This window comes from Somniosus microcephalus, chromosome 19 (assembly GCF_052327205.1).
Source record: "Somniosus microcephalus isolate GS21.2 chromosome 19, FLI_Smic_1.0, whole genome shotgun sequence".
NCBI lineage: Eukaryota > Metazoa > Chordata > Chondrichthyes > Squaliformes > Somniosidae > Somniosus > Somniosus microcephalus.
The window spans coordinates 70396244-70420908 of record NC_141005.1 but is presented as its reverse complement, the minus strand read 5'-3'; positions in this window follow the sequence as shown (position 1 = coordinate 70420908).

Below are 24665 nucleotides of genomic sequence, written 5' to 3'. Positions count from 1 at the left end.
CCTCCCACCACTACACTAACTAAGTTAGGCTCTGAAATTACAGGGACTTTGCGCACCAAAGGATTTCTCCACAGTTCAGACCAGTTGCACACTGCTTTCTCTCTCCTCAATCTTGTGGACTCCTTGGCTGGTTGCGGTGTCTTCGGTATTAGCACTGGTCGACGTTTTGATGGTAAACAAGTTTTTCCTAGAGTCAGCGCTGGATGATGGTTGATCTTTCAGTGACTCCCAGGCTTCTTGTTAGGTTTTCTTGTTGCGTTGCTGTAACCTCATGTGGCAAGTTAGGTGTTTCAAAGCCAGAGTCAAAGAGCCCAGAGTCCAAGTGCTTTTCCAGCGTGTTCTTGGGTACGTTTCTTCTGCTCCGGTGTGCTGCTGCTGCTGCCCGCCGGCACTCTCTCTCTTCAGCCCGTCTGTTGAGTTCTCTTTAGTTACTAGCAAGCCCCCAGTTATACCTGAGAGGCTGCTTAAACTTTTGCGCCAAAACTCGGGTGCACAATTGATTTTAGATGACTCCCTTTTGTGCGATTTTGGCCGGCTGATCAACTCTGATGTGATCCCTTTGTGAGAATTTTGGTGGGCTGATTGAGCATTAGCATGATACAAGATTCCCAAAGGTGTTGATGGGGTTTTTGAATGGTGCTGTTAGAATGTAATCAGGTCTTAATACTGTCCATTGTGTGTTTTGCTGATGCCAGGGTTTTTCTGTATAGCCGTTATAAGAACTATTAAAATATGTATGTATCTGGGTCCCTGGTAAGTGGGCTTTTGTTAGATTGCTAATGTCTCCCTGGGGGCCTGCCTCCCAGGTGGGTTAACAGCCCTATAAGGATCCCATTTTTCTGTGCAGACCCAGCACACAATTTAAAATGTCCAAACTCAATCCAATAAGCCCTAGTTTAGTTCAAAGGCACCTAATAGTGAGATATTTCTGTCCACATTTCTCCTCCAAAAGGTCCAACACAGTCCCTTTTTAAATTCCAGACACTTGTCCATTGAGTAGGGGGCCCCGGAATTTTGTGAATCCTACAATGGCTCAGCAGTTTCTTGATGCAAATAAAAAGGTTTGTGAGTAGGACATCATTATCCCCAAAAGGAAACTCAACCACAAGCTTCAATAGTAAAGCACTTCCTGTGTGAAGCTTCTAGAGGCACCAGCATCAATCTACAGGAGGGAGGGGAAAGAGGGAATGAGAAGGAGGGAAACAGTAAGAGTAACAGTAACTACAACCCGAGCCTAAACCTTGTCGACCTGGATCAAGAATCACGGCAATGGACCCAGCTATCAGGGAGACCGAGATTTTGATCCCATCTAAAGTTGGGGAAAAGGCAAAAGAATGTGACTAATGGGATAGTACTTTCAGCGAGCAGGCACGGGCATGGTGGGCTGAATGGCCTCCTTCTGTAGTGAGTGTGATGGGGGTAATTTTAACCGAATCCATCTGACTGGAAGCTGATGGGATTGGATCCCGTCCCCACCCCTCCAACCTGATCAATTTTACTTTCTACTGACTTCAATCAACGGAGAGTAAAGTCGGGCAGGGTGAATATGGGAGTCTAATCCGATCCCATCAGTTTCCTGCCGGCCGGGTTCAGTTAAAATGACTCCCTAAGGCAAATTGAGTAGAATTTTGGCTGATATCCAATCAATTGATGAGGTAACCAATGCAGGAAGCTTGTACCTTACCTGATGTCCATGAGAGCTTGTGCAGCCAGACTCCTGATGGTCACTGAACTGTCAGAGAGCTTGGCCTTCAGCACCGAGATGCCTTCAGCGGCCAGGGCCTGCTTGGTGTCGATGGCCAAACAGAAGTGCAGAGTCTTCAATATCAGCTCCTGAATCTCATCCAGCTCTGAGTGCAGCTTCTCAATCAGCAGGGGAACCAGGTCAGCGTGCACTATCGCAGCAGCACCTGCAGGGGGTGAACGTTGGTGTCAGTGAATGCATTTAGGAGACATAATAGTAATCAGCTCAGTAAGGAGGGCAATATCCGGCTGCCAACGTGTGATAGGACTATGAGTCTAAGCAGTGCCTAATGGAGGTGCGGGGGGGGGGGTGGAGGTGGATGGGGATGCGCTAGGGCTCCCACTCCTGATCACTGTCCAGTGATCCCTGCTGGTAAGTATGTGTGCATAGACGTTGGGTGTGGGCAGGATATCTTGACTTAGGTATCTCAATGAAAAGGTGAGGCTATAGAAACTGGAATACACTGGAGGGCAGAAGGCACAGGGGAGGTCTTATTGAGGTACTAAAAATTTTAAGGCTAGAGATAGATCGAGCGATAATCATTTTGACATAATCACAAACTATACAAAGTATATGAAATCAAGCTCCGAAGTGCGAAGGTGAACAGAGATGGTAAGTGAGTGTGATTGGAATGTAGATCTGGCGTGCCCTAAACAGGAAACATTCTGTATTCAAGCTTTGTATGATTCAGAGGTGTTTTTTTTTTTTACAGAGTACAGTATAGTGTTTTCTTCTAAACAACTAGGGTGAAAGTGGAAGCTTTCTTCACTTGCTGCCTACCAGTGAGGGCCAGCGTCCTGCTGTCAGACAGCTCCAGACAGGCCCCCTGATCTGCAGATTTTCCAAGGATAATCAGATTAAACTACGATGAGATTTGAACGAGGTGTGAATGGTGAAGCATCAAATTCTTCCCTGCACTGAATGAACCACTGTAGGATTTCAATTTGATGGCTTTTCATTTGAAGTCTGGTGATTGGGGTTACAGCTCATTGTTGTATCAGTTTTAGTTGTATCTAAAACTGACAGCCGAAGTCCTTGCAGTAGGCACCCCATCCACCACCTTAAACATTCACTCCCTCCACCACCGGCGCACCGTGGCTGCAGTCTGTACCAGCTACAAGATGCACTGCAGCAACTCACCCAGGCTTCTTCGGCAGCACCTCCCAAACCCGTGACCTCTTCCACCTAGAAGGACAAGGGCAGCAGGCACATGGGAACACCACCGCCTCCAAGTTCCCCTCCAAGTCACACTCCATCCTGACTTAGAAGTATATCGCTGATCCTTCATCGTCACTGGGTCAAAATCCTGGAACTCCCTCCCTAACAGCACCGTGGGAGTACCTTCACCACATGGACTGCAGCGGTTCAAGAAGGCGGCTCACCACCACCTTCTCGAGGGCAACTAGGGATGGGCAATAAATGCTGGCCTTGCCAGCGACACCCAGATCCCATAAGCGAATTTTAAAAAAATTTATAAAGATAACATCAGGAAGTTTACAGAAGTTTGTATCCTCCAAAAGTTTGCAGACTATCGGATTATTTAAGAATTACAGGCAAAAGAACATACTTAAATTCTTGTGGACTGAGTCAATGTTTGTCATTTTATATGTATTTGTCTTATCAATGTCTTGCTGTGTTTTTCTGCTTTTGTGTAATTAGTTTAAATTAGACTATTAGCTTCAGCCTGAATGTAACAGTCCGACATTTACCAACTTTTAGTCGCCAGGAAAATATGGTGGGCAGTAAAGGTTAATTCACATCGTGCACAAGATCAGGCCAGCTGCATGCTGGAATTTCTTAGGGGGCCCAGGAGGAGCACGCTTGCACCCCCTGGGCCCACCAAAAAAAAAATAGGCTGCCAGGCCATATTGCAAGGGTGGGTGAAGCGCCTCCTACGCCAATTTTCAATTGCGTGCCGCTTACTTTTCAGGCGAGGAACGGGCAGCCAGCAGTTGAAAATCGCCCCCCGTGGTATTTTTCAAACTTTTGAGACTGGGCAGATACCCTCTCAGAATGTTCTCTTCTGTCCTGTATATCTCTATGTCTTTAGGATTGGGCTCAGCAGTGATGAGCCCTGTGGGTGAATAGTTTGCCAATACTCACTGTCCAGCTTCACACATAAGAAATAGGAGCAGGAGTCGGCCATACGGCCCCTCGAGCCTGCTCCGCCATTCAGTAAGATCATGGCTGATCATCGACCATAACTCCACTTTCCTGTCCAATCTCCATATCCCTTGATTCCCCTAGAGCCCAAGGGGGAAAAATTCGGTTGATTTGCAAAGCAACTTGCGCCTGAGCACCGCGCTGCTAACGCCTCCTGCGAAATTCAGTGGGAAGTTAGCATCGGCGGTAACCATTAGCGCCCCGCAGCACTGCGCCTCCGGCAATGACATCATAGCCGTGCACAGTGCCCCCTGACTTACTGCCAGACGCTATGTCCGACAGGGTCAGGGGGGCCTACCTGCAGCCGGGGCGGCGCAAATTAAAGGGGAGGTGCCGGGCGGCCATTATTGTTGCTGGCCGCCTGCCAGCACCTGCTCCCGTTGCCGTCCCCAGCCTCCTGTGAAGCCCCACTGCGGGGTGCCGGCTTGAGTGCTTTTGCCGGCACTCCGATCCCTGGTGGCCCAGCTGGGCCCTGGGTCACGCTGCATTAGGCCCCTCACCTTTAATAAGGGGAGGAAGGTCTGCAGTACTGCGGCACGTAGTGACGCGATATTCTACCGCGGCACGTAGCGATTCGATATTCACTGGCAGTGCCCCAAGTGGGAGGCAGGAAGCTTCCATTAGCGCCCCGCCTCCCTCTTGGGGCTCTATCAGTGAATTTCGGGCACGGGGCCGCTAAATTTTTCGGTGCACTAAAAGTAGCGCCCCAGCGAAGTTAGTGCCCCAAAGGGGCCGCAATCCAATTTTGCCCCGCAAAAATCTATCTCAGCTTTGAATGTACTCCAGGACTGAGCAACCACAGCCCTTTGGGGCAGAGAATTCCAAAGATTCAAAACCCTCTGAGTGAAGAAATTCCTGCTCATCTTGGTCTTAAATGGCCTACCCCTTATCCTGAGACTATGCCCCCTAGTTCTAGACTCTCCAGCCAGGAGGAAACAACCTCTCAGCATCTACCCTCTCAATCCCCCTCAGAATCTTGTATGTTTCAATGAGATCACCTCTCATTCTTCTAAACTCCAGAGAGTATCGGCCCATTCTACACAATCTCTCCTCATAGGACAGCCCTCTCATCCCAGGAATCAATCTAGTGAACCTTTGTTGCACCGCCTCTAAGGCAAGTATATCCTTCCTCAGATAAGGAGACCAAAACTGTGCACAGTACTCCAGGTGTGGTCACACCAAGGCCCTGTACAATTGTAGCAAGACTTACTTACACTTATACTCCAACCCTCTTGCAATAAAGGCCAACATGCCATTTGCCTTCCTTATTGCTTGCTGTACCTGCATGCCAGCTTTCTGTGTTTCTTGCATGAGGACACCCAAATCTCCCTGAACACCAACATTAGAAAGTTTCTCACCATTTAAAAAATATTCTGTTTTTCTATTCTTCCTACCAAAGTGAATAACCTCACATTTCCCTACATTATATTCCATCTGCCACTCACTCAGTCTATCTATATCCCTTTGTAGACTCTCTGGGCCGTATTTTGCGACCCCTACGGGAGTGTACGAGGTGCGCACACGCCCGTAGGGCCGCGCAAGTTCCGGGTTTAGGCATGCGAAGTGCATGTGCTAAAACTGCGATCTGTCAAGATCCACCGCATCCCCAGGAGACGGGCCTCTGTGGGTAGAGAGTTGCGCTATTTGCCCAACTTCCGCCCACTGAAAGGCTGCGGAATTCTTATGCCTGGTAAAAGCAGGCTTAAAAAAGTGTTTCAAAAAATAGAAAAATAAAATTTTATCACTCACTTATCCATTAAAAACCCTGTCCAATAAGGTAAGTTTATTTTTAACCCCGTTAAAACACATAAAACATTTTTCACAAAATTAAATTTTTGTTTAAAATATTTAATTAAATGGCATTTTAATTCATTTTATATATGTAATTAAAAAAAATTATTTCATGTGTTCGTGTATTTTTTACATCATCCCCATTCATACTTATTACAGTTCTGTACGTACGGAACTGTCAAAAGTATGAATGGGGATTCCCTTCTTTCATTGGTTGGGCTGGCCCACGTGATCCCAGGGACGCTTGCGAACCACATGTGCCCCTGTGATACCCGGGCCTCTACGCATTTCTACCAGCAAGCCTCCGTATCTCCCGGATCACCAGCTAAATGCGTAGAAAATTTGACGATCGGAGGCATCTGCCCCCGGGACACCTCCGATTGCAAATTCAGGCCCTTTGTGGTCTCCTCACAGCTTACAGTCCGACCTAGCTTTGTATCATCAGCAAACTTGGGTACATTACACTCGGTCCCTTAATCTAGGTCATTAATATAGATTGTAAATAGCTGAGGCCTGATCCTTGCGGCACCCCACTAGTTACAGCCTGCCAACCTGAAAAAGATCTGTTTATCCCTACTCTCTGTTTTCTGTCTGTTAACCAATCCTCTATCCATGCTGCTCTCAACCCCATGAGCCCTTATCTTGCGTAATAACCTTTTATGTGGCACCTTATCGAATGCCTCCTGAAAATCCAAATGTACTACATCCCCTTTATCTACCCTGCTAGTTACATCCTCAAATAACTCTAATAAATTTGTCAAACACGATTTCTTTTTCATAAAACCATGTTGACTTTGCCTAATCATGTTATGATTTTCTAAGTGCCCCATTACCACTTCCTTAACAATGGATTCCAGCAATTTCCTGACGACTGATGTCAGGCCAACTAGCCTGTAGTTCTCTGTTTTCTCTCTCCCTCCTTTCTTGAATAGCAGTGTTACATTTGGGACCGTTCTATAATCTAGGGAATTTTGGAAGATCAAAACCAATGCATCCACTATCTCTGCAGCCACCTCTTTTAGAACCCTAGAATATAGGCCATCAGGTCCAGGGGATTTGTTGGCTTTTAGTCCCATTAGTTCCTCTAGTACTTTTTCTCTACTTATATTAATTACGTTAAGTTCCTCACCCGCATTAGACCCTTGGTTCCCCACCATTTCTGGTATGCTTTTTGTGTCTTCAAATGTGAAGACAGATACTAAATATTTGTTTAACGTTTCTGCCATTTCCTTATTCCCCTTAATAATTTCCCCTGTCTCAGCCTCTAAGGGACCAACGTTTACTTTTGCTACTCCCTTCCTTTTTACGTACTTGTAGAAGTTCTTGCAATCTGTTTTTATATTTCTTGCTGGTTTTCTCATATTCTATTTTTTCCCTTTTTATCAATTTTTTGCTCATCCTTTGCTGGTTTCTGAAACTCTCCCAATCCTCAGGCTTACTACTATTCTTCGCAACATTATAAGCTTCTTCTTTCAATCTAATGCTATCCTTAACTTCTTTAGTTAGCCACAGATGGATCACTTTTCCCATGGAGTTTTGTTTCACATGAAGTACAGGAACTAGTGCAAGGCTCCTGTACATAGACATCCCTGTGTGAGTCACCACCTTCAGGAGTGGAGTCCCCTCACGGGAGAAAATTAAAAGAACAAAAACAAAGAGATTCTGGGAGAATGAACATTGGTTTTATAGAAAAAAACACACCTTAAAGGCCTGCTGAAACAATCTTTGGTGTTTAATTTATTCCCATTGCCATTATGGTTCTGTATTGCAATTTACAGAGACTCTTGGGGGTCACATCAGTTTGTTCACCACAAGTTAAATGCAGCTCTTTAAACAAAATGCCAAAGTTAAGTTAAAGTGACATAATCGCTATTCAAATCCATTCAGTAGTGTTTGTGCACACTCACATCACTGGTCGCATTTCCACAATAAAATTATTTTTAAGTACGCTGGTGAGAATAATATGTTTTGCAAAACTTTGTGCTGGAGCAAGTACTGCTCGCACAGCAGCTCCTGAACCTCCGCGGAAACTGCAAAACACTGCAGATGCTGGAAATCTGAAACAAAAACAGAAAAATGCTGGAAACACTCAGCGGGTTTTGAAGAATATGCTGACTGACCTGCTGAGTGTTTCCAGCAGTTTCAGTTTTTATTAAAGCTCCATGTTCGAGGAGCTGCACCTTCCCAACCATTCCCTGTAAAGGACGATGGTACCAATGTTCCCTCTTATTTTTTTGGGGGGGGGGCGTGGCCCCTTTAAGGGGCTGCATGGGACCGGCAGAGAGGTGTGCGGCTGTGCAGCCACGCACCTTATAGGGAACTTTGGATGGTGCCCTTTCGATGTTTAACTTTCATTCCAGACAAGAAAAAGAAAGACTTGCATTTATGAAGCACCAGGATGTCCCAAAGCGCTTGACAGCCAATGAAGTATTTTGAAGTGTAGTCACTGTTATAATGTAGGAATCGCAGCAGCCAATTTGCGCACAGCAAGCTCCCACAAACAGCAATGTGATGATGACCAGATAACTTTTTTTTTAGTGATGTTGTTTGAAGAATAAATATTGGCCAGGACACTAGGAGAACTCCCCTGCTCTTTTTCAAAATAGTGCCGTGGGATCTTTTACGTCCACCTAAGAGGCCAGTCGAGGCCTTGGTTTAATGTCTCATCCAAAAGGAGGCACCTCCAACAGTGCAGCACTCCTTCAGTTCGGCACTAATGTGTCATCCTAGATTTTGTGCTCATGTTTATGGAGCGGGTCTTGAACCCACAGCCTTGTGAAGCAGAGGCAAGAATGTTACGACTGAGCCACGGCTGACACCATATAATACCAAGTGCAGACACTGCCTGATGTAACACCAAGCTATACAGGCTCGAAGACCCCAGCTTCACACCCTGGTCGATGCTAAGTTCGTCAGGGTAGAAATTGGAGCACTGCAGTTGGTCACACTGCTCCTGAACTAAGGAGGGGAAACATCACCCGGGTTCCCCTTCTTGCTCTCCATTCATTGACCCTTGCTGGAAGGTGTGTCTGTGAGGATAGGGTCTGGCCAGCTTGAACACTTGCATGGTCAAATAGCCTACTGCCATTCAAGGGTAGATTTTCCTCATTGCACTTAGGCATAAAGGATTTCTGGGGTACAGTGCATGGAGGGAAACCGGGGGTGAGTGAGCAGCTGCCTGTAACAGAGTCGGCCTGATTTTCTGTCCAGAAATCGGAGGAGTTCCATTACACACGTGCAATCCTCCCTGCCCGGTGTTCCTGCATGCAGCCAATCCTTTACGCCCAAGAGCAATATAAGTAGAATATGCCCCTCACTGTGTAGGCTCACGGGTGAAGAGCCGGGGTGGGGGGGGATTGAGGTACTGAAGGGCTGCTGGTGCTCATGGAACTGTACCCCAGCAATGGTCGGCACCTTCAGGAGAGATGGGGAAGAAAAGGATGAAAATTGGAAAAAGCACAAAGCACAAATCTTAGAATTACAACAATCTATTGCACCTCATTGGACTTTAAAGCTATGAGGCCCAGCAAAGTCTGCTGTTAAAATCAATAGCACTCACACAAAACACAGCTCCAGTAAAAATAGTAATTTACAGCGTTTCTGTTTTGCAGTATAAAAAGAAGAGTTGCATTGATTTCCACACGGTTGACGCTCCAGCAGTGAGGGGGAGGGAGAGAACAGCATCAACGTTCAAGGTTTTAATCAAAGCACTTAAAGTATTAATACATCAATGTTTATAAGGTAATGGTGTCTCGCTCTTTCTAATTTATGTTGGCCTGACTGTCTTGGACTCATGTTTATGCTGGTATCAGTCAATCTCTCGCTCTCTCTCTCATTCCTACAAACCTGTATCTGCTTATCCTGGCCCAGATGGACTTTATACATGGAGACCTAAAGAAGGGGCGAGAAGAATTGGTTACATGCTTGTCACTATCATTAGAGATGGTAGGAGTGTCTGAGGATTGAAAAGTACCTAACATAACACCAACACTGAAAAGCAGGTGTATGGATAATCCAAGAAACTACAGCCTAACATCTATTATGCATAAGTATTAGAGGGCATCCCGAAAGAGGGAGCGAGGAAACACTTCAATCGGTGTATTAAATAGAATCTACAGCACAGAAACAGGCCATTCGGCCCAACTGGTCTATGCTGCGTTTATGCTTCATTCGAGCCTCCTCCCATCTCTCTTCATCTAACCCTATCAGCATAACCCTCTATTCCTTTTTCCCTCATATGCTTATCTAGCTTCCCCTTAAATGCATCCATACTATTCCCCTCAGCTGCTGCTTGTGGTAGCGCGTTCCACATTCTCAGCACTGTTTGGGTAATGAAGTTTCTCTTGAATTCCCTATTCTATTTATTGGTGACTGTCTTATATTTAGGGCCACTAGTTTTATAATTAGTTATACTTTTAACTTATACTCAGTATAACCTCTGCAGATGTATATTCAGTATAACCTCTGCAAACCTATATTCACAACATTTTATTTAATAGCTTCTACACATTATTTCAAACTTGAAAATGATGGCCGGAACTTTGCCAGCGCTCAGGGGGTGGGTTTGGAGGCAAGGCATCCGGCAAAATTGCAAAGATTGACAGCGGGTCAGAAACCCGCTGTCAACCCGCCTCCAATCAATCTTCTCAAATGTTGGGCCCATGATTTATGCATGGACCCGACACCAAGCAGCAGGAAGAGGATTTTAGCCACTTAACTGCTTGTTAACAGGTTGTTAACAGGCAGTTAAGAGGCTTTTTGTAATTTTGACCGTTCTACTGCGGGTTTCCTGATGTACGTACACCACGCCAGGTAAGTGTGGCGTGCTGTGGGTCTACTGTAATGTTTCTGCATTGGTGACAGCTGCAGAAGTGGTGTGAAGGATCCAATGGTGCACTGGTGAGTTTCAGCGGTAAGATAATGTTGGGAAAATCATTTTTAATGCATTTAGACTTTTCTGTAGGTAACAAGTTTTGAATTGTATGTGTAGTCCCACCTCATTGGGAGAACCTCTCTCACCAGTGACAGATCGCTTCTGTAACCTCACCTGCAGCTGCCATCTGTTCTAGCCTAAGGAGGGAGTCACTGGAGAGCCTGGGTGCAAGAGTTCACCTTTGTACAGTGATTGTCAGTATTTGCAGCACCTCAATGCTGTCAAACACTGAGAAATCAGCTGTCAATAAAAAAATGTGCGTGGCCCCTTTAAGAAATCCGGCAGATGACGTGTCATCAACTGATGTCATCTGACACTGGCTTCCTCTTAATTGGCCGGTAAGCCCACAGGGCGGGCTTAACAAGGCCAATTGATGCAAAATCACGTTTGTGCATCTGATGTCATTGGGGGCAAGACTGGAACCCAGAAGGCAGCTGTCCCGTACCCAAACCGAAAAATCGAGCCCGATGAGTCCACAGTCATCCCCCTTCACAGTCTACCTGTGCTAATTCTATTCCTTCCGTTACATTTCATCTGATACCTGGTATGTGCCAGTACTAAATTTAATTCGGCATTTGTCTAACCAATTGGATAACAGATCTAAAACCTTCTGCAAAACTTTACATCCTTTGTTCATGCTGCACTGCCTATTTTAAACTTGTCTGCAAAGCTCCGAAGCTTACAATTGGCTTCTGTGTCCAGGTCATTTATCTGGATAATAATAAGAAGCAACACAGGTTCAAGCACTGACCCTTGCAGCACTCCGTTAAGTTTAATTTAACAAGTACCACCTCCTCACTGATTTAAATATTCAATGATACCACAATTGTATTGCAGGCAATTCCATCAAAATAATGGGACAGTGGGCCTATCCTTTCCTCCCCAGTGAACATTTCTAGAAGATAAACATTAAGTTATTGAATTATTTCCCCATTATCTTCAATTTTTATTTATTCATTCACTGGGTGTGGGAGTCATTGGCAATTTATTGCCCATCCCTAATTTCCTTCGAGAAGGTAGTGGAACCGCTGCAGTCCGTGTGCTGAAGGTACTGTCATAGTGCTGTTAGGAAGGGAGTTCCAGGATTTTGACCCAGCAACGATGATGGATCGGCGATATATTTCCAAGTCAGGTTGGTGTGTGACTTGGAGGGGAACTTGGAGGTGGTGGTGTTCTGATGTGCCTGCTGCCCTTGTCCTTCTAGGTGGAAGAGGTCGCAGGTTTGGGAGGTGCTGCCGAAGAAGCCTTTGCGAGTTGCAGCAGTGCATCTTGTAGATGGTACACACTGCAGCCACGGTACGCCGGTGGTGGAGGGAATGAATGTTTAAGGTGGATAGATGGGGTGCCAATCAAGCAGGCTACTTTGTCCTGGATGGTGTTGAGCTTCTTGAGTGTTAGATGATACAAAGCTAGGTGGGAATGTAAGTTGGGAGGAGGATGCAAAGAGGCTTCAAGGGGATATAGACAGGCTAAGTGAGTGGGCAAGAACATGGCAAATGGAATATAATGTAGAGAAATGTGAAGTTATCCATTTTGGTAGGAAAAATAGAAAAAAAAGTATTTCTTAAATGGTGAGAGATTGGTAAATGTTGGTGTTCAGAGGGACCTGGGTGTCCTTGTACACCAATCACTGAAAGTTAACATGCAGATACAGCAAGCAATTGGGAAAGCAAATGGTATGTTGGCCTTTATTACAAGAGAATTTGAGTATAAGAGTAAAGACATCTTACTGTAATTATATAGGTTCCTGGTGAGACCACACCTGGAGTATTGTGTACAGTTTTGGTCTCCTTACCTAAGGAAGGATATATTTGCCATAGAGGGAGTGCAACAAAGGTTCACCAGACTGGTTCCTGGGTTGGGGGCATTGTCCTATGAGGAGAGATTGAGTAGACCAGGCCTATATTCTCTAGAGTTTAGAAGAATGAGAGGTGATCTCATTGAAACAAACAAAATTCTTACACGGTTTGACAGGGTAGATGCAGGAAGGATGTTTCCCCTGGCTGGGGAGTCTAGAGCCAGGGGTCACAGTCTTAGTATAAGGGGTCGGCCATTTAGGGCTGAGATGAGGAGAAATTTCTTCACTCAGAGGGTGGTGAATCTTTGGAATTCTCTATCCCAGAGGGCTGTGGAGGCTCAGTCGTTGAGTATATTCAAGACAGAGATCGATAGATTTTTGGATACTGAGGGAATCAAGGGATATGGGAATAGTGCAGGAAAGTGGAGATGAGGTAGGTAGAAGATCAGCCATAATCTTATTGAATGGCGGAGCAGGTTCAAAGGGCCAAATGGCCTACTCCTGCTCCTATTTCTTATGTTCTTATCTTGCGATCTCTGTGGCGAGTAGTTCGGCTTTTCCGATGTTCAGTTGAGATCAGTGCAAGTTAATTGGGAATCCCTAATGCGAGCTGCTGTGATGTCAACAAGCTGTCTAACCTGCCAATCACAATGCAGAATTCGCACAGACCGGGAACCAGGAAATGAGTAAGCTCCTTTTATTCTAACTTTTTTTAAATGTTAAAGAGCAAAACAAAGACTGGGGCTCTCACATGGGAAAAAGGCAAACCTGAAATAAAGATGAACAAACTTTTAAAGACTTTTTTTTTTAAGTTTCTTAAAAATTGTAATTTTTATTAAAATGGAGAAATTTGACACTCCATAAAATTAAAATGAGTTTTTCAGGGCCATAACGGTTGTTTAGCAGTCAATACACTGTTAAAACCCCAATCAGACCTAATCCAAAAGAGTCTAGCTTTTAATGGGGTATTTAACAGCAAAATTACCACTAAAGCTGAAAACCGGAATTTTGCCAGCGCTCAGAGTGCGGGTTTGGAGGCGGGATCGCTGTCAAAATCGAAATGATTGACAGCGGGTAGGAAACCCACTGTCAACCCGCCTCCACGCGAGTCTCCATGTGTCAGGCCTGTTAGTGCAGAACTGACCCGACACCAAGCGGCGGGGGAGACAATTCAGCTACTTAAATAGCTTGTTAAGAGCCTATTTAAGAGTCTTTTGAGGCTTACTTGTAATTTTACCTTCTCCCCCACTGGTTAACCGCTGTTCAGAAAACACGCTAGCTCAACCTGGCGTGTTTCGAGTCTGCTCTGATGTTCGTGAAAAGATGACAGCTGCAGAAGTGGTGTAAAGGATGCCATGTTGTACATGGTGAGATTCAGAGCAAAGAAAATGTTGGTTACTGCATTTTTAATGGCCCAGAAATTCAGGTCTCCACGGGTGAGTACGCACGGGGTACTCACCTGTAGGCCCAACGGAAGTGCCGGTTTCGTGCATGCACCGCGCATGTGTGGGAAACCGGAACTTTCGTTCCCTTAAAGGAAGGGGTTCAGAGGTCGAACGCGTGCGCCGGAGAGGCAGCGCGTGCGCCTGGAACTTACGTTTTTTTTGCAGGTTTCTCCGGGAGGGTAAGTCTCCAGGAGTTCTGCATGTAAAAAGCAGTTGCAAGGCCTGCTTTTAACAAGGTAAGTGGTGAATTAATTAAAATTAAAACATTTTTTCCATAGGTTTATTATTTTTAAATACTTTAAAGAAAGATAAGTTTATTTTTAGCACCGTTAGAAAATATAATTAATTTTTTCAAAATGTTAAATTATTGTTTAAAATAGTTATTTTATGTATTTTATAGTTATTTTAAAAATGTAATTAAAAAAAAAAATTATTTGAAGTTTTAGTGATGTTTTGGGGCTTATAGTATTTATAGTTTTGACAGCTCTTCCTGTCAATTTTATGAATGGGCATTTCCCTGCTACCATTGGCTCTCCATGGTCCACGTGATCCCAGGGGACGCATCAAACTAACTGCGCCCCTGGGATACGCAAGCACTGCGTGCCAGCAGTTGGAGCAGGCCCAGGATCGGAATCCCACGGGGGCCCACAGCTCAACGGCCGGCGCGCTAGGTAAGTGCAGGTCGGAGGCTTGCACCCGCGGGAAGCCTCCGACCCGAATTTCTGGGCCAATACATATAGAGATTTCTTTAGCTTACAAACTGCATTTTTAATATATATAGAGATTTCTTTAGCTTAAATCCAACTGTATGTCCAGTGCCACCTCATTGGGAGAACGTCTCTCACCAGTGACAGATCACTTCTGTCATCTCACCTGCAGCTGCCATCTATTCCAGCAACATCGGAGCCAATGAAACAATCAGACCTTGGTCCTCCAAATCCTTCCACGATCAGACCCAACACCAACATCAGCAACCTCATCACCAGCCTCCTCCGCCATCACCTGATGCTGCACTGGACACAGGGCATCAGCCCCTGACAAAACTGCTGGCTGGGAGGCCAGCGATGGCATCACCATGGCCAGACTTTCTTCACTTGATGCTGTAAACCCTGGCTGCCACGTGATGTGCCAGGTTGACACCATCCCACACCAGCACCGCGAAGCATCCCTTTAATGTCCAAGCCATTCCATGCACACTCATCACTAAAGCGGGGCGGGGGGTGGGCGGGGGGAGTTATGACTGAACAATCACTGGAACTCAGTAAGACACTTCTCAATGTGAGCTCAGATCTTTCCAATAAGGAGCACTTTTTGAAAAAGAGATTTCACTGTATGACAACACATTACCAGAAACTTCATATGGACATTGGCTAAACCTCGCAAGTGCCCACCCTTGTGTGTTGTTAATTGGTATGCTTGCAGTAGAATGAGGTTGAATGTGAGGGGTGGCTAGTAAGATGGGGAAGTGATAAAGTAGATAGAGAGGGTTGGGTGGAGGTGCAAGGTAAGTTGGTGTCTTGGGCCGGTCTCTTCTGCCCTTGGAAGGGAAGAGAACCTCCCTGCATACTGTAACACCCTCCATAAGCATATGGAGGGAGTCATTGGAGAGCCTGGGTGCAAGAGTTCACCTTTGTGCAGTGATTGTCAGTGTTTTCAGCACCTCAATGCTGTCAAACACTGAAAAATCAACTGTCAAAATAAAATTGTGCATGGTCCCTTTAAGGAAACTGGCAGATGACGCGTCATCAAATGACATCATCAGACCCGCTTCCTGTTAATTGTCCGGTAAGCCCACAGGGCGGGCTTAACAAGGCCAATCAAGGGAAAATCACGTCTGCAGAGCGGAGACAGCTGGGGGTGGGACTGGAACCTGGAAACCAGCTGACCCGCCCCCATCCCGACACCACGGCGAAAAACGTGGCCGAAGTCTTCATCAGTTTCACTGATTTCCCTGATTGCTGGTTATGGGGGTGGGGGCGGGGGGGCGGGGGGCACCGCTCAGCCAGTGTCGGAGCAGTGAATGACTGACCGCAACTTCAGGATTTCCGTGTTAGGATGCGCACGGCTCAATCCTGAAATTGCGGTCAGTTTCAAAGGGGTAATAACAGCGAACGCTGTTCGTTTGCTGTTATTACCCACTGCCAATTCCGGGCCAAGATTATTCAGAACAAGCTATAGGGTGATATAGCTTTAAGACTCTCACTGACCTCTCAGCAGAATTCTGGCGTTAAGCTTCTTGGCCACTTGTCCAGACAGGTGTATGGCTTTGAGCTCCTCACTGACCCGCCTGTAGTGTTTTACTAAATGATTGTTTGCAGAGTTCTGACCTAGTCTAATTAAACAGTGGCTCCAAATCACCGGCACATCAAACTAATGGTCTGGCAAATATTTACCTCAGCATCTCTTGCAGCAAGTGGCAGTGCTCTGCACGGACTGTTGATTTGCGATAATGACACCAAATTCTAAAGTCTAAAGTTACTGCGAATTTTCTGACCCAGGCCAGTAATTAAATATACAGCCCAGTTCCAAGTCTACCGTTCAGCTGATATCCCCCCACTTCCTGAGTTCTGCTAACATCTATTTGATCTGTAAACATCAATGTGCGTTTGAAGCCTAAATTTCACAGTATTACACCTACTTTGATTTGTGTTTTTACAGCAGTGTGAGAAAATCATGGGTTTCATTTTAATTAAATGTTTTCATAACTGCAACAGAACGATAAGCAAGCAAGAGTTCTGGAAAACTGCCCACGTATGTCCTGTCCACAAAAAGCAGGACAAATCCAACCCGGCCAATTACTGCCCCATCAGTCTATGTTCAATCATCAGCAAAGTGATGGAAGGTGTCGTCAACAGTGCTATCAAGCGACACTTACTCACCAATAACCTACTCACTGGTGCCCAGTTTGGGTTCCGCCAAGACCACTCGGCTCCAGAACTCATTAAAGCCTTGGTCCAAACATGGACAAAGGAGCTGAATTCCAAAGGTGAGGTGAGAGTGGCTGCCCTTGACATCAAGACAGCATTTGACCGAATCTGGCATCAAGGAGCCCTAGTAAAACTGAAGTCAATGGGAATCGGGGGAAAATGCTCCACTGGCTGGAGTCATACCCAGCACAAAGAAGGATGGTTGTGGTGGTTGAAGGTCAATCATCACAGCCCCAGGACATCGCTGCAGGAGTTCCTCAGGGCAGTGTCCTAGGTCCAACCATCTTCAGCTGCTTCATCAATGACCTTCCCCCCAACATAAGGTCAGAAATGGGGATGTTTGCTGATGACTGCACAGTGTTCAGCGCCATTCACAACTCCTCAGATAATAAAGCAGTCCATGCTCGCATGCAACAAGACAGGGACGACGTTCAGGCTTGGGCTGATATGTGGCAGGTAACATTCGCACCACAGAAGTGCCAGGCAATGACTATCTCCAACAAGCAAGCGTCTAACCACCTCCCCTTGACATTCAATGGCATTACCATCGCCGAATCCCCCACCATCAACATCCTGGGGTCACCATTAACCAGAAACTGGACCAGCCACATAAATATTGTGGCAACAAGAGCAGGTCAGAGGTTGGGTATTCTGTGGCGAGTGTCTCACCTCCTGACTCCCCAAAGCCTTTCTACCATCTACAAGGCACAAGTAAGGAGTGTGATGGAATACTCTCCACTTGGCTAGATGAGTGCAGCTCCAACAACCTTCTCAAGGGCAATTAGGGATGGGCAATAAATGCTGGCTTTGCCAGCGACGCCCACATCCCATAAACAAATTTTTTAAAACCCCAGATATTTGGCCATGCAGTTTGAGGCCTGAAGATGGTGGTACTGACCATGACCCTGGGTTTAATCTCTGGTCTTTGCTTAGTGAGCTGATTTTCACCACTCTCATGTGTTGGGGGCACTTTAACTGGCCTCATTGTCCAAGGAAAAGGTGGGGTTGGGGAACAAATCAGTCAGGGTTCTTGTTCCTGCTCACTGCCCTGTGGCCCCCCCCGGAAAGAATCCATGTGTGGATGTGGTGTGGACATAATTGCCCCCACAGTTTAGGGAACGGTGTTGTAGTGGTAATGTCACTGGGCTAGTAATCCAGAGGCCTGGACTCATGATCCAGAGATGTGAGTTCAAATCCCATCAGGGCAACTGAGGAATTTAAATTCAGTTAATTAAATAAATCTGGGGAAAAAAAAGCTAGTATCAGTAATGGTAGCCATGAAACTATCGGATTGTCGTAAAAACCCATCTGGTTCACTAATGCCCTTTAGGGAAGGAAATCTGCCATCCTTACCTGGTCTGGCCTATATGTGACTCCAGACCCACAGCAATGTGGTTGACTCTTAACTGCCCTCTGAAATGGCCCAGCAAGTTACTCAGTTGTACCTAATCGCTACAAAACATAATAAGAATGAAACCGGACGGACCACCCAGCATCGACCTCGGCACTGGCTACAGACACGGCAATGGCACACCCAGCCCAGTCAACCCTGCAAAGTCCTCCTCACCAATATCTGGGGACTTGTGCCAAAATTGGGAGAGCTGTCCCACAGACTAGTCAAGCAACAGCCTGACGTAGTCATACTCACAGAATCATACCTTTCAGCCAATGTCCCGAACTCCTCCATCACCATCCCTGGGTATGTCCTGTCCCACAGGCAGGACAGACCCACCAGGGGTGGCGGCACAGTGGTATACAGTCGGGAAGGAGTGGCCCTGGGAGTCTTCAACATTGACTCCGGACCCCATGAAGTCTCATGGCTTCAGGTCAAGCATGGGCAAGGAAACCTCCGGCTGATTACCACCTACCGCCCTCCCTCAGCTGATGAATCAGTGCTCCTCCATGTTGAACACCACTTGGAAGAAGCACTGAGAGTAGCAAGGGCACAGAATGTACTCTGGGTGGGGGAATTCAATGTCCATCACCAAGAGTGAGGTGCTCGGTAACACCACTACTGACCGAGCTGGCCGAGTCCTGAAGGACATAACTGCCAGTCTGGGCCTGCGGCAGGTGGTGAGAGAACCAACACGAAGGAAAAACCTACTTGAACTCGTCCTCACCAATCTACCTGTCGCAGATGCATCTGTCCATGACAGCATTGGTAGCAGAGTCTTTGTGGAGACGAAGTCCAGTCTTCACACTGAGGAGACCCTCCATCGTGTTGTGTGGCACCACCACCGTGCTAAATGGGATAGATTCAGAACAGATCTAGCAGCTCAAAAGTGGGCATCCATGAGGCGCTGTGGAAAATAACTACTTGAGCCTGGGTAACAGAGAGAACAGAGAGCAAGGACTGACTCCACTTAAAATCTGAAAATGTTTTTCCAATAAAGGTATAAATAGGATATGGAACAGCACTTGGTGATTTCAAAGAAACAAAATGTTGGCGGCCAGTCAGCATCTGAAAAGGAAAAGGATTGCTTAATGTTTCAGGAGTGTTCCTTCGTGACAACTGGTACAGTCAGAAGAAGCGGGTAGGGCTGACAAAAACAATGGGGGAGAGTACAGCAAGCAGAGGCCACTAATTCAGATTCAGCAGAGTTCAGCGGAAGGGGTTCGAGGCACTAAATGATCTACTCCTGTTCCCATGTTGTTCCTATATGCTGACTTTTATTTTAACAAAGGGGCCAAAAGGATTTTAAATATTCTAGATAGATTTTAAAATGGAAGGCTTAAAGGCGTTGTAAAGGACTCTTTACAATTGAAAACTTTATCTCAGTCAGGCATGCATTGGTAAGGACAGAAGGTGGCTCCAAAATGGAAGGGAAAGCAGTGGATTATTGGCACGTTTACCTTGTGGGAGTGCCGATGTCAAATCTGTCTGTCTCCTCAAAATAAATGCCCTGAGATCTGAGATCCAATGGCAGCGCAGACCCTGAATCCTAATGGATCCTCCATCCTGCTGCTGGACCAGATGCCTTCGCCTCTGGCCTGTTAAACGTGCAAAGCCAGTTCAGCAGATCAGCTTGCTTCATGGCGTGGTGGAAAATAGCACGATGATGTGAGCGTACTGATGCATGGGACCAACTGAGCATCAAGTTCCGTGGGCCAGCTCGCTGCATGTACCATGACTTTCTTTAAATAAACCACTTCCAACTTAATGTTAATTTGCGGATTGTCTTCTCCCATATTGGAATATTAATATTTTATTATACATAATTAATATTGACAGTTCTATTATAGAATAGTTTTATTACAGACCTGCCATTGTGTGCTTAACTTAAAACCTGCTTAATGGATATTGGCAAAAAGGTATTTCCTTGTGTGAAATATATTTTCATTTGCTTATAATTCATCTATTAATTTTAGCGTAATACATAAATATATATTTATAATATGCCTATTCATGTAATACTCAAACTTTGTAGTTCATGGGCTGTGAAGCACTTGTGAAGCATTTTGGAACTATATGGAAAGGCACAACAGAAATGCCAGTTCTTTCTTTTTTGCGATATATGCTATTTCTACATATGTATGTATGAATTCATATAATATTTAAATACATCTAATCTCATACACAACTATCACATTAACTCCCTTACAACAATTTAAATGCTCTTATTCCCAATCCCTTTGTGTAGTTAGATCCAGTGCAGGAACTGATTGTGATTGTAACATCTTTCAAAAAGCACGATGGCCCAAATGGCCTCCTTCTGTGCTGTCAGTTTCTACGATTCTATGAACATCTGTTCTGTATTATGTGAAAAATATGTAACTCATTAAAATTATTAATTTTAAATGAAAAATTAATTTCCATATTTTTCTTTGCTTTTTTTGGTTCACTCTGTCACTCTGTTCAGCATTTTTTGACCATTTATCTACATAAAAAGGATGGGGGGGAAATAATTGTGAATGTTGTGTTTGAAAGCATAGCATCAGAGTTATAGGGGCAGACCAGTAGATCCCCTACGGAATTTCAGAGTCTATAAATAATAAGCGATTCATTAGCTTGTCTCTGCAATCCATCAACAGCACACACCCATTATGTTGGGGAGTCGCTGGTCCCGGGTGCATGGCCTGCCCTTTCTAGCTGTTAATTTGGACTCGGGAATCGGAAGTACAATTTCAAAATTTGCAGATGACACCAAATTGGGGGGTATAGTTAATACTGAGGAAAACTGCGAAAAAAGAAAAAAAAACATTAATAAACTTGCAGAATGGGCATGCAATTGGTAAATTAATTTCAATATAGTTAAGTGTGAGGTGGTGCATTTTGGTAGGAAGAATAAGGAGGCTACATGCTCCTTGGAAAATAACAGTTTAACTAAGGTAGAGGAGCAACGGGATCTAGGGGTACAGATTCACAAATCACTAAAAGTAGTGCCGCAGTTTAATAAGGCCATACAAAAAGCAAACAAAAAACAGTGGGGTCCTTTTCTAGAGGGGTAGAATGCAAAAGTAGAGAAGTTATGTTAAACTTGTATAGAACTTGGTTAAACCACACTTGGAGCACTGTGAACAGTTCTGGTCTCCATATTATAAAAAGGATATAGAGACACTGGAGAAGGTGCAAAAAAGATTTACAAGGATGATACCAGAACTGAGAGGTTCTACCTATCAGGAACGATTGAACAGGCTGGGGCTCTCTTCTCTCGAATAGAGAGGCTGAGGATTGAGGTTTTTAAGATTATGGAAGGATTTATTTGATAGGGTAGACGTACGGAAGATGTTTCCACTTGAGGGAGGGACCAAAGTTAAGGCCGTAAATAAAAGATAGTCACTAATAAATCCAACCGGGAATTCCAGATACACGTCTTTACCCAGAGAGTGGTGAGAATGTGGAACTCGCTACCACAGGGAGTGGTTGAGGCAAATAGTATGGATGCATTTAAGGGGAGGCTAGATAAGCAAATGAGGGAGAAGGGAATAGAGGGTTATGCTGATAGGGTTAGGTGAAGAGGGGTGGGAGGAGGCTCGTGTGGAGCATAAACACTGGCATGGACCAGTTGGCCTGTTCCTGTGCTGTACATTCTATGTAATCTATGTAATTCTATGTAGCAGCAAGAGATAAAACACAGAGACATAGACACCGGCAGTCACTCAGGTTTTTGAAACAGAATCCTGTGAGGCAGTCAGGCAGCAAAGGCTGTGAGAAGGTTGGAATGCAGGAGAGAGTAGGCAGGTGACCCGCTGACGTGGGGCAGCGTTGCTTGTTCATTATTTTGTATTATTGCGCAGAGACAAATTGAATTGATTGAATTAAGTGAATCTGCTCATAACTGTCACTCTGTACGTTCACTTGCCGTGAAGTAAAACTACTTAACAATTCACATCTGGCATCACCTCACCAGGTGTTTGCTCAGACCAACTTTGGAGAGATTGAAAAAGTACATGTGGGAAAGACATGACTATCCGGTTCAGATCACAGGGCAGCAGTTGGTGGGGGGGGTTTAATTGTTACCCCTTGTGTTACACTATTGTACAAGTAGATATAGGGCAGTGTCAATCAATTCCATTAAAAGTAAGATGCTCAGACCACTGATGGGGGCGACTAATAGAAACAGTGAACTTTTAAAAATGTCCTAAGGGAAAGTGGTCAAGCTCGAGTTTGTGACACTAATGGCCACGCTTTCTCCTAAACTCGCAATCCCCACAGTCTCGTGTCTGGTCAATGTCTGGTCATTGCAGCATGTCATGGTGATGTGGGCAAGAGTGGGGCTGTTCGCTGATGACTCCACAGTGTTTAGCTCCACTCCTCTGATAATGAAGCTGCTCTTTCCAGCCTAGAGCAGGAACTGGATAGCATCTCGAACAAGAGGAAGCCAGGTTCCCTCCCCGCAACTGACCTTCAATGGCACCATCATCGCCAAGCCCCCACCATCAACATCTTGGGATCGCCATTGACCAGAAGCTGGACTGGACCAGGCTTATCAACAACATGGCTACAAAAGAAGGGAAAAGGCTGGGTACCTTCAACGAGTAGCTCATCCCCATACCCCTCAAACCCTCCCCACCATCTACAAAGTCAGGACAGGAATGATATAGAATACTCATCACTTGCTTGAATGGTTTCAACTGAACCAACACTCAGAACTTAACACCATCCAGAGCAGAGCAGCTTGCTTATTCAGTGCCCCTGCCACTGGACTCAAAATAACCCCCCCCCCCCACACCCCCACACCCCCCACCTCGACACACTGTGGCTGCAGTACGTACAATCTACAGGATACACTGCAGACACTCACCAAGGTTAGTAAAGCACCTGCCTCCCCTGCAACCTCTACCATCAGGAAGGATAAGAGAAGAAATGTGATGGAAACACCATCAGCTGCAAGTTCCCCTCCAAGTCATACATTATCATATATCACCGTGCCTTCATTGGTGCAGGGTCAATGTCCTGGAACTCCTACCCAACAGCATTGTGGGAGTGCCATCACCACAAGGGCTGCAGTACTTCGAGGAAAAATCCCAGCACCACCTTCTCAGGGCAATTAAGGATGGGAAATAAATGCCGGCCTTGTCAGCGTTGCCCATATCCAGAGAACAAATAAAGAAAATTACATCATATGGAATAGCAAGTCTCTGGTTTCAGAATTGGTCTCCATGGGGCCTTCACGGAGATCAGGTTTCGATGGCAGTGTAAGTGGGAAGGACACTGTGCAGGCCACTCTGCTGTCACTCTCAATCTAAGTTTATATAAGCGCGTGATGTCCACACTGACTGACTCAGCCTATGAGCTGTTGGATTACATCGCTGACATCATTTGTTGCTTTGTTTTACAGCGAATCGCTAAATCCCACTGACCTTCCACGTATTCATTCATATTGTAAAATTGTTCAAGAATTGAATCTGAATCTTTCGAACATTTTCAATTCCAAGTAAACAGTATTACAAGAACATTAAGGGACCTTTCGGAAAAAGCAACCGCATTGGTTTCAGCAGGGACGTCTAATTTAAACAATGTCCTTTGAGGATTTGCATTCAGTCTTGCAGTTTCCTGAACAATCCTGACTGCAGAAATAATCAGATTTTCTTGTAATAAAGATGTGAATGAGTCAGTGCACACATTTACTTTGCACTGAAGGGTAATGAAAAGATAACTCTCCTGATAAAAGAGGTGTTTGTTGACATCGGAAACACTGTAAATGAGCCCGTGTATAAACTCAGGAGCACTAAAGAAGGAAAACAATCATATTGGAAATCTCGCCTGGCTCCTAAAGGATTTACTCACACTTGACCTTTCTCCCAATTTTCTTGAAGTGAGTTGTTTTTATTTATCAATTGAATTCATAATGTTTGTTTTATAAAATGTTTTGTCAGGTTTAACCTGAACTTTGGAATTTGTCTTTTGGGTGGGTGGGTTTAGGGTTTATGGGAGAGTGGAATTGTTGATTTCATCTGTTTAAACCCTAAAATTAGAAGGCCTGTTCTCACTTCACTCACCATCCAGCCCAAGCCCTCCTTCTACATTCGTCACGTTCCTTCAGACCACATGTCCTCAGTGCTTGCATTCCTCTCAGTGAAGAGTCTGGATCACTCCCTCTTGATCTCCTCCATGCCCTTTGTTGGGACAGTGAAAATCTTGCTTCATTCACTTCAAAAACACAATTTCTTCCCATATCTCACCAAGAGCTGCCACTCTTTAACTGAGATGGCACCTCAACTGGAACTCCCACATCTCCTGTATTACATAGAATTTACAGCACAGAAACAGGCCATTCAGCCCAACTGGTCTATGTGGGTGTTTGTGTTCCACATGAGTCATAGATTCATAGGGGGCAAAATTGGGTTGCACCCCCTTTGGGGCGCTAACATCGTTACTTTTAGCGCCCCGAGAAAGTTAGCGCCCCTGTGCCCGAAATTC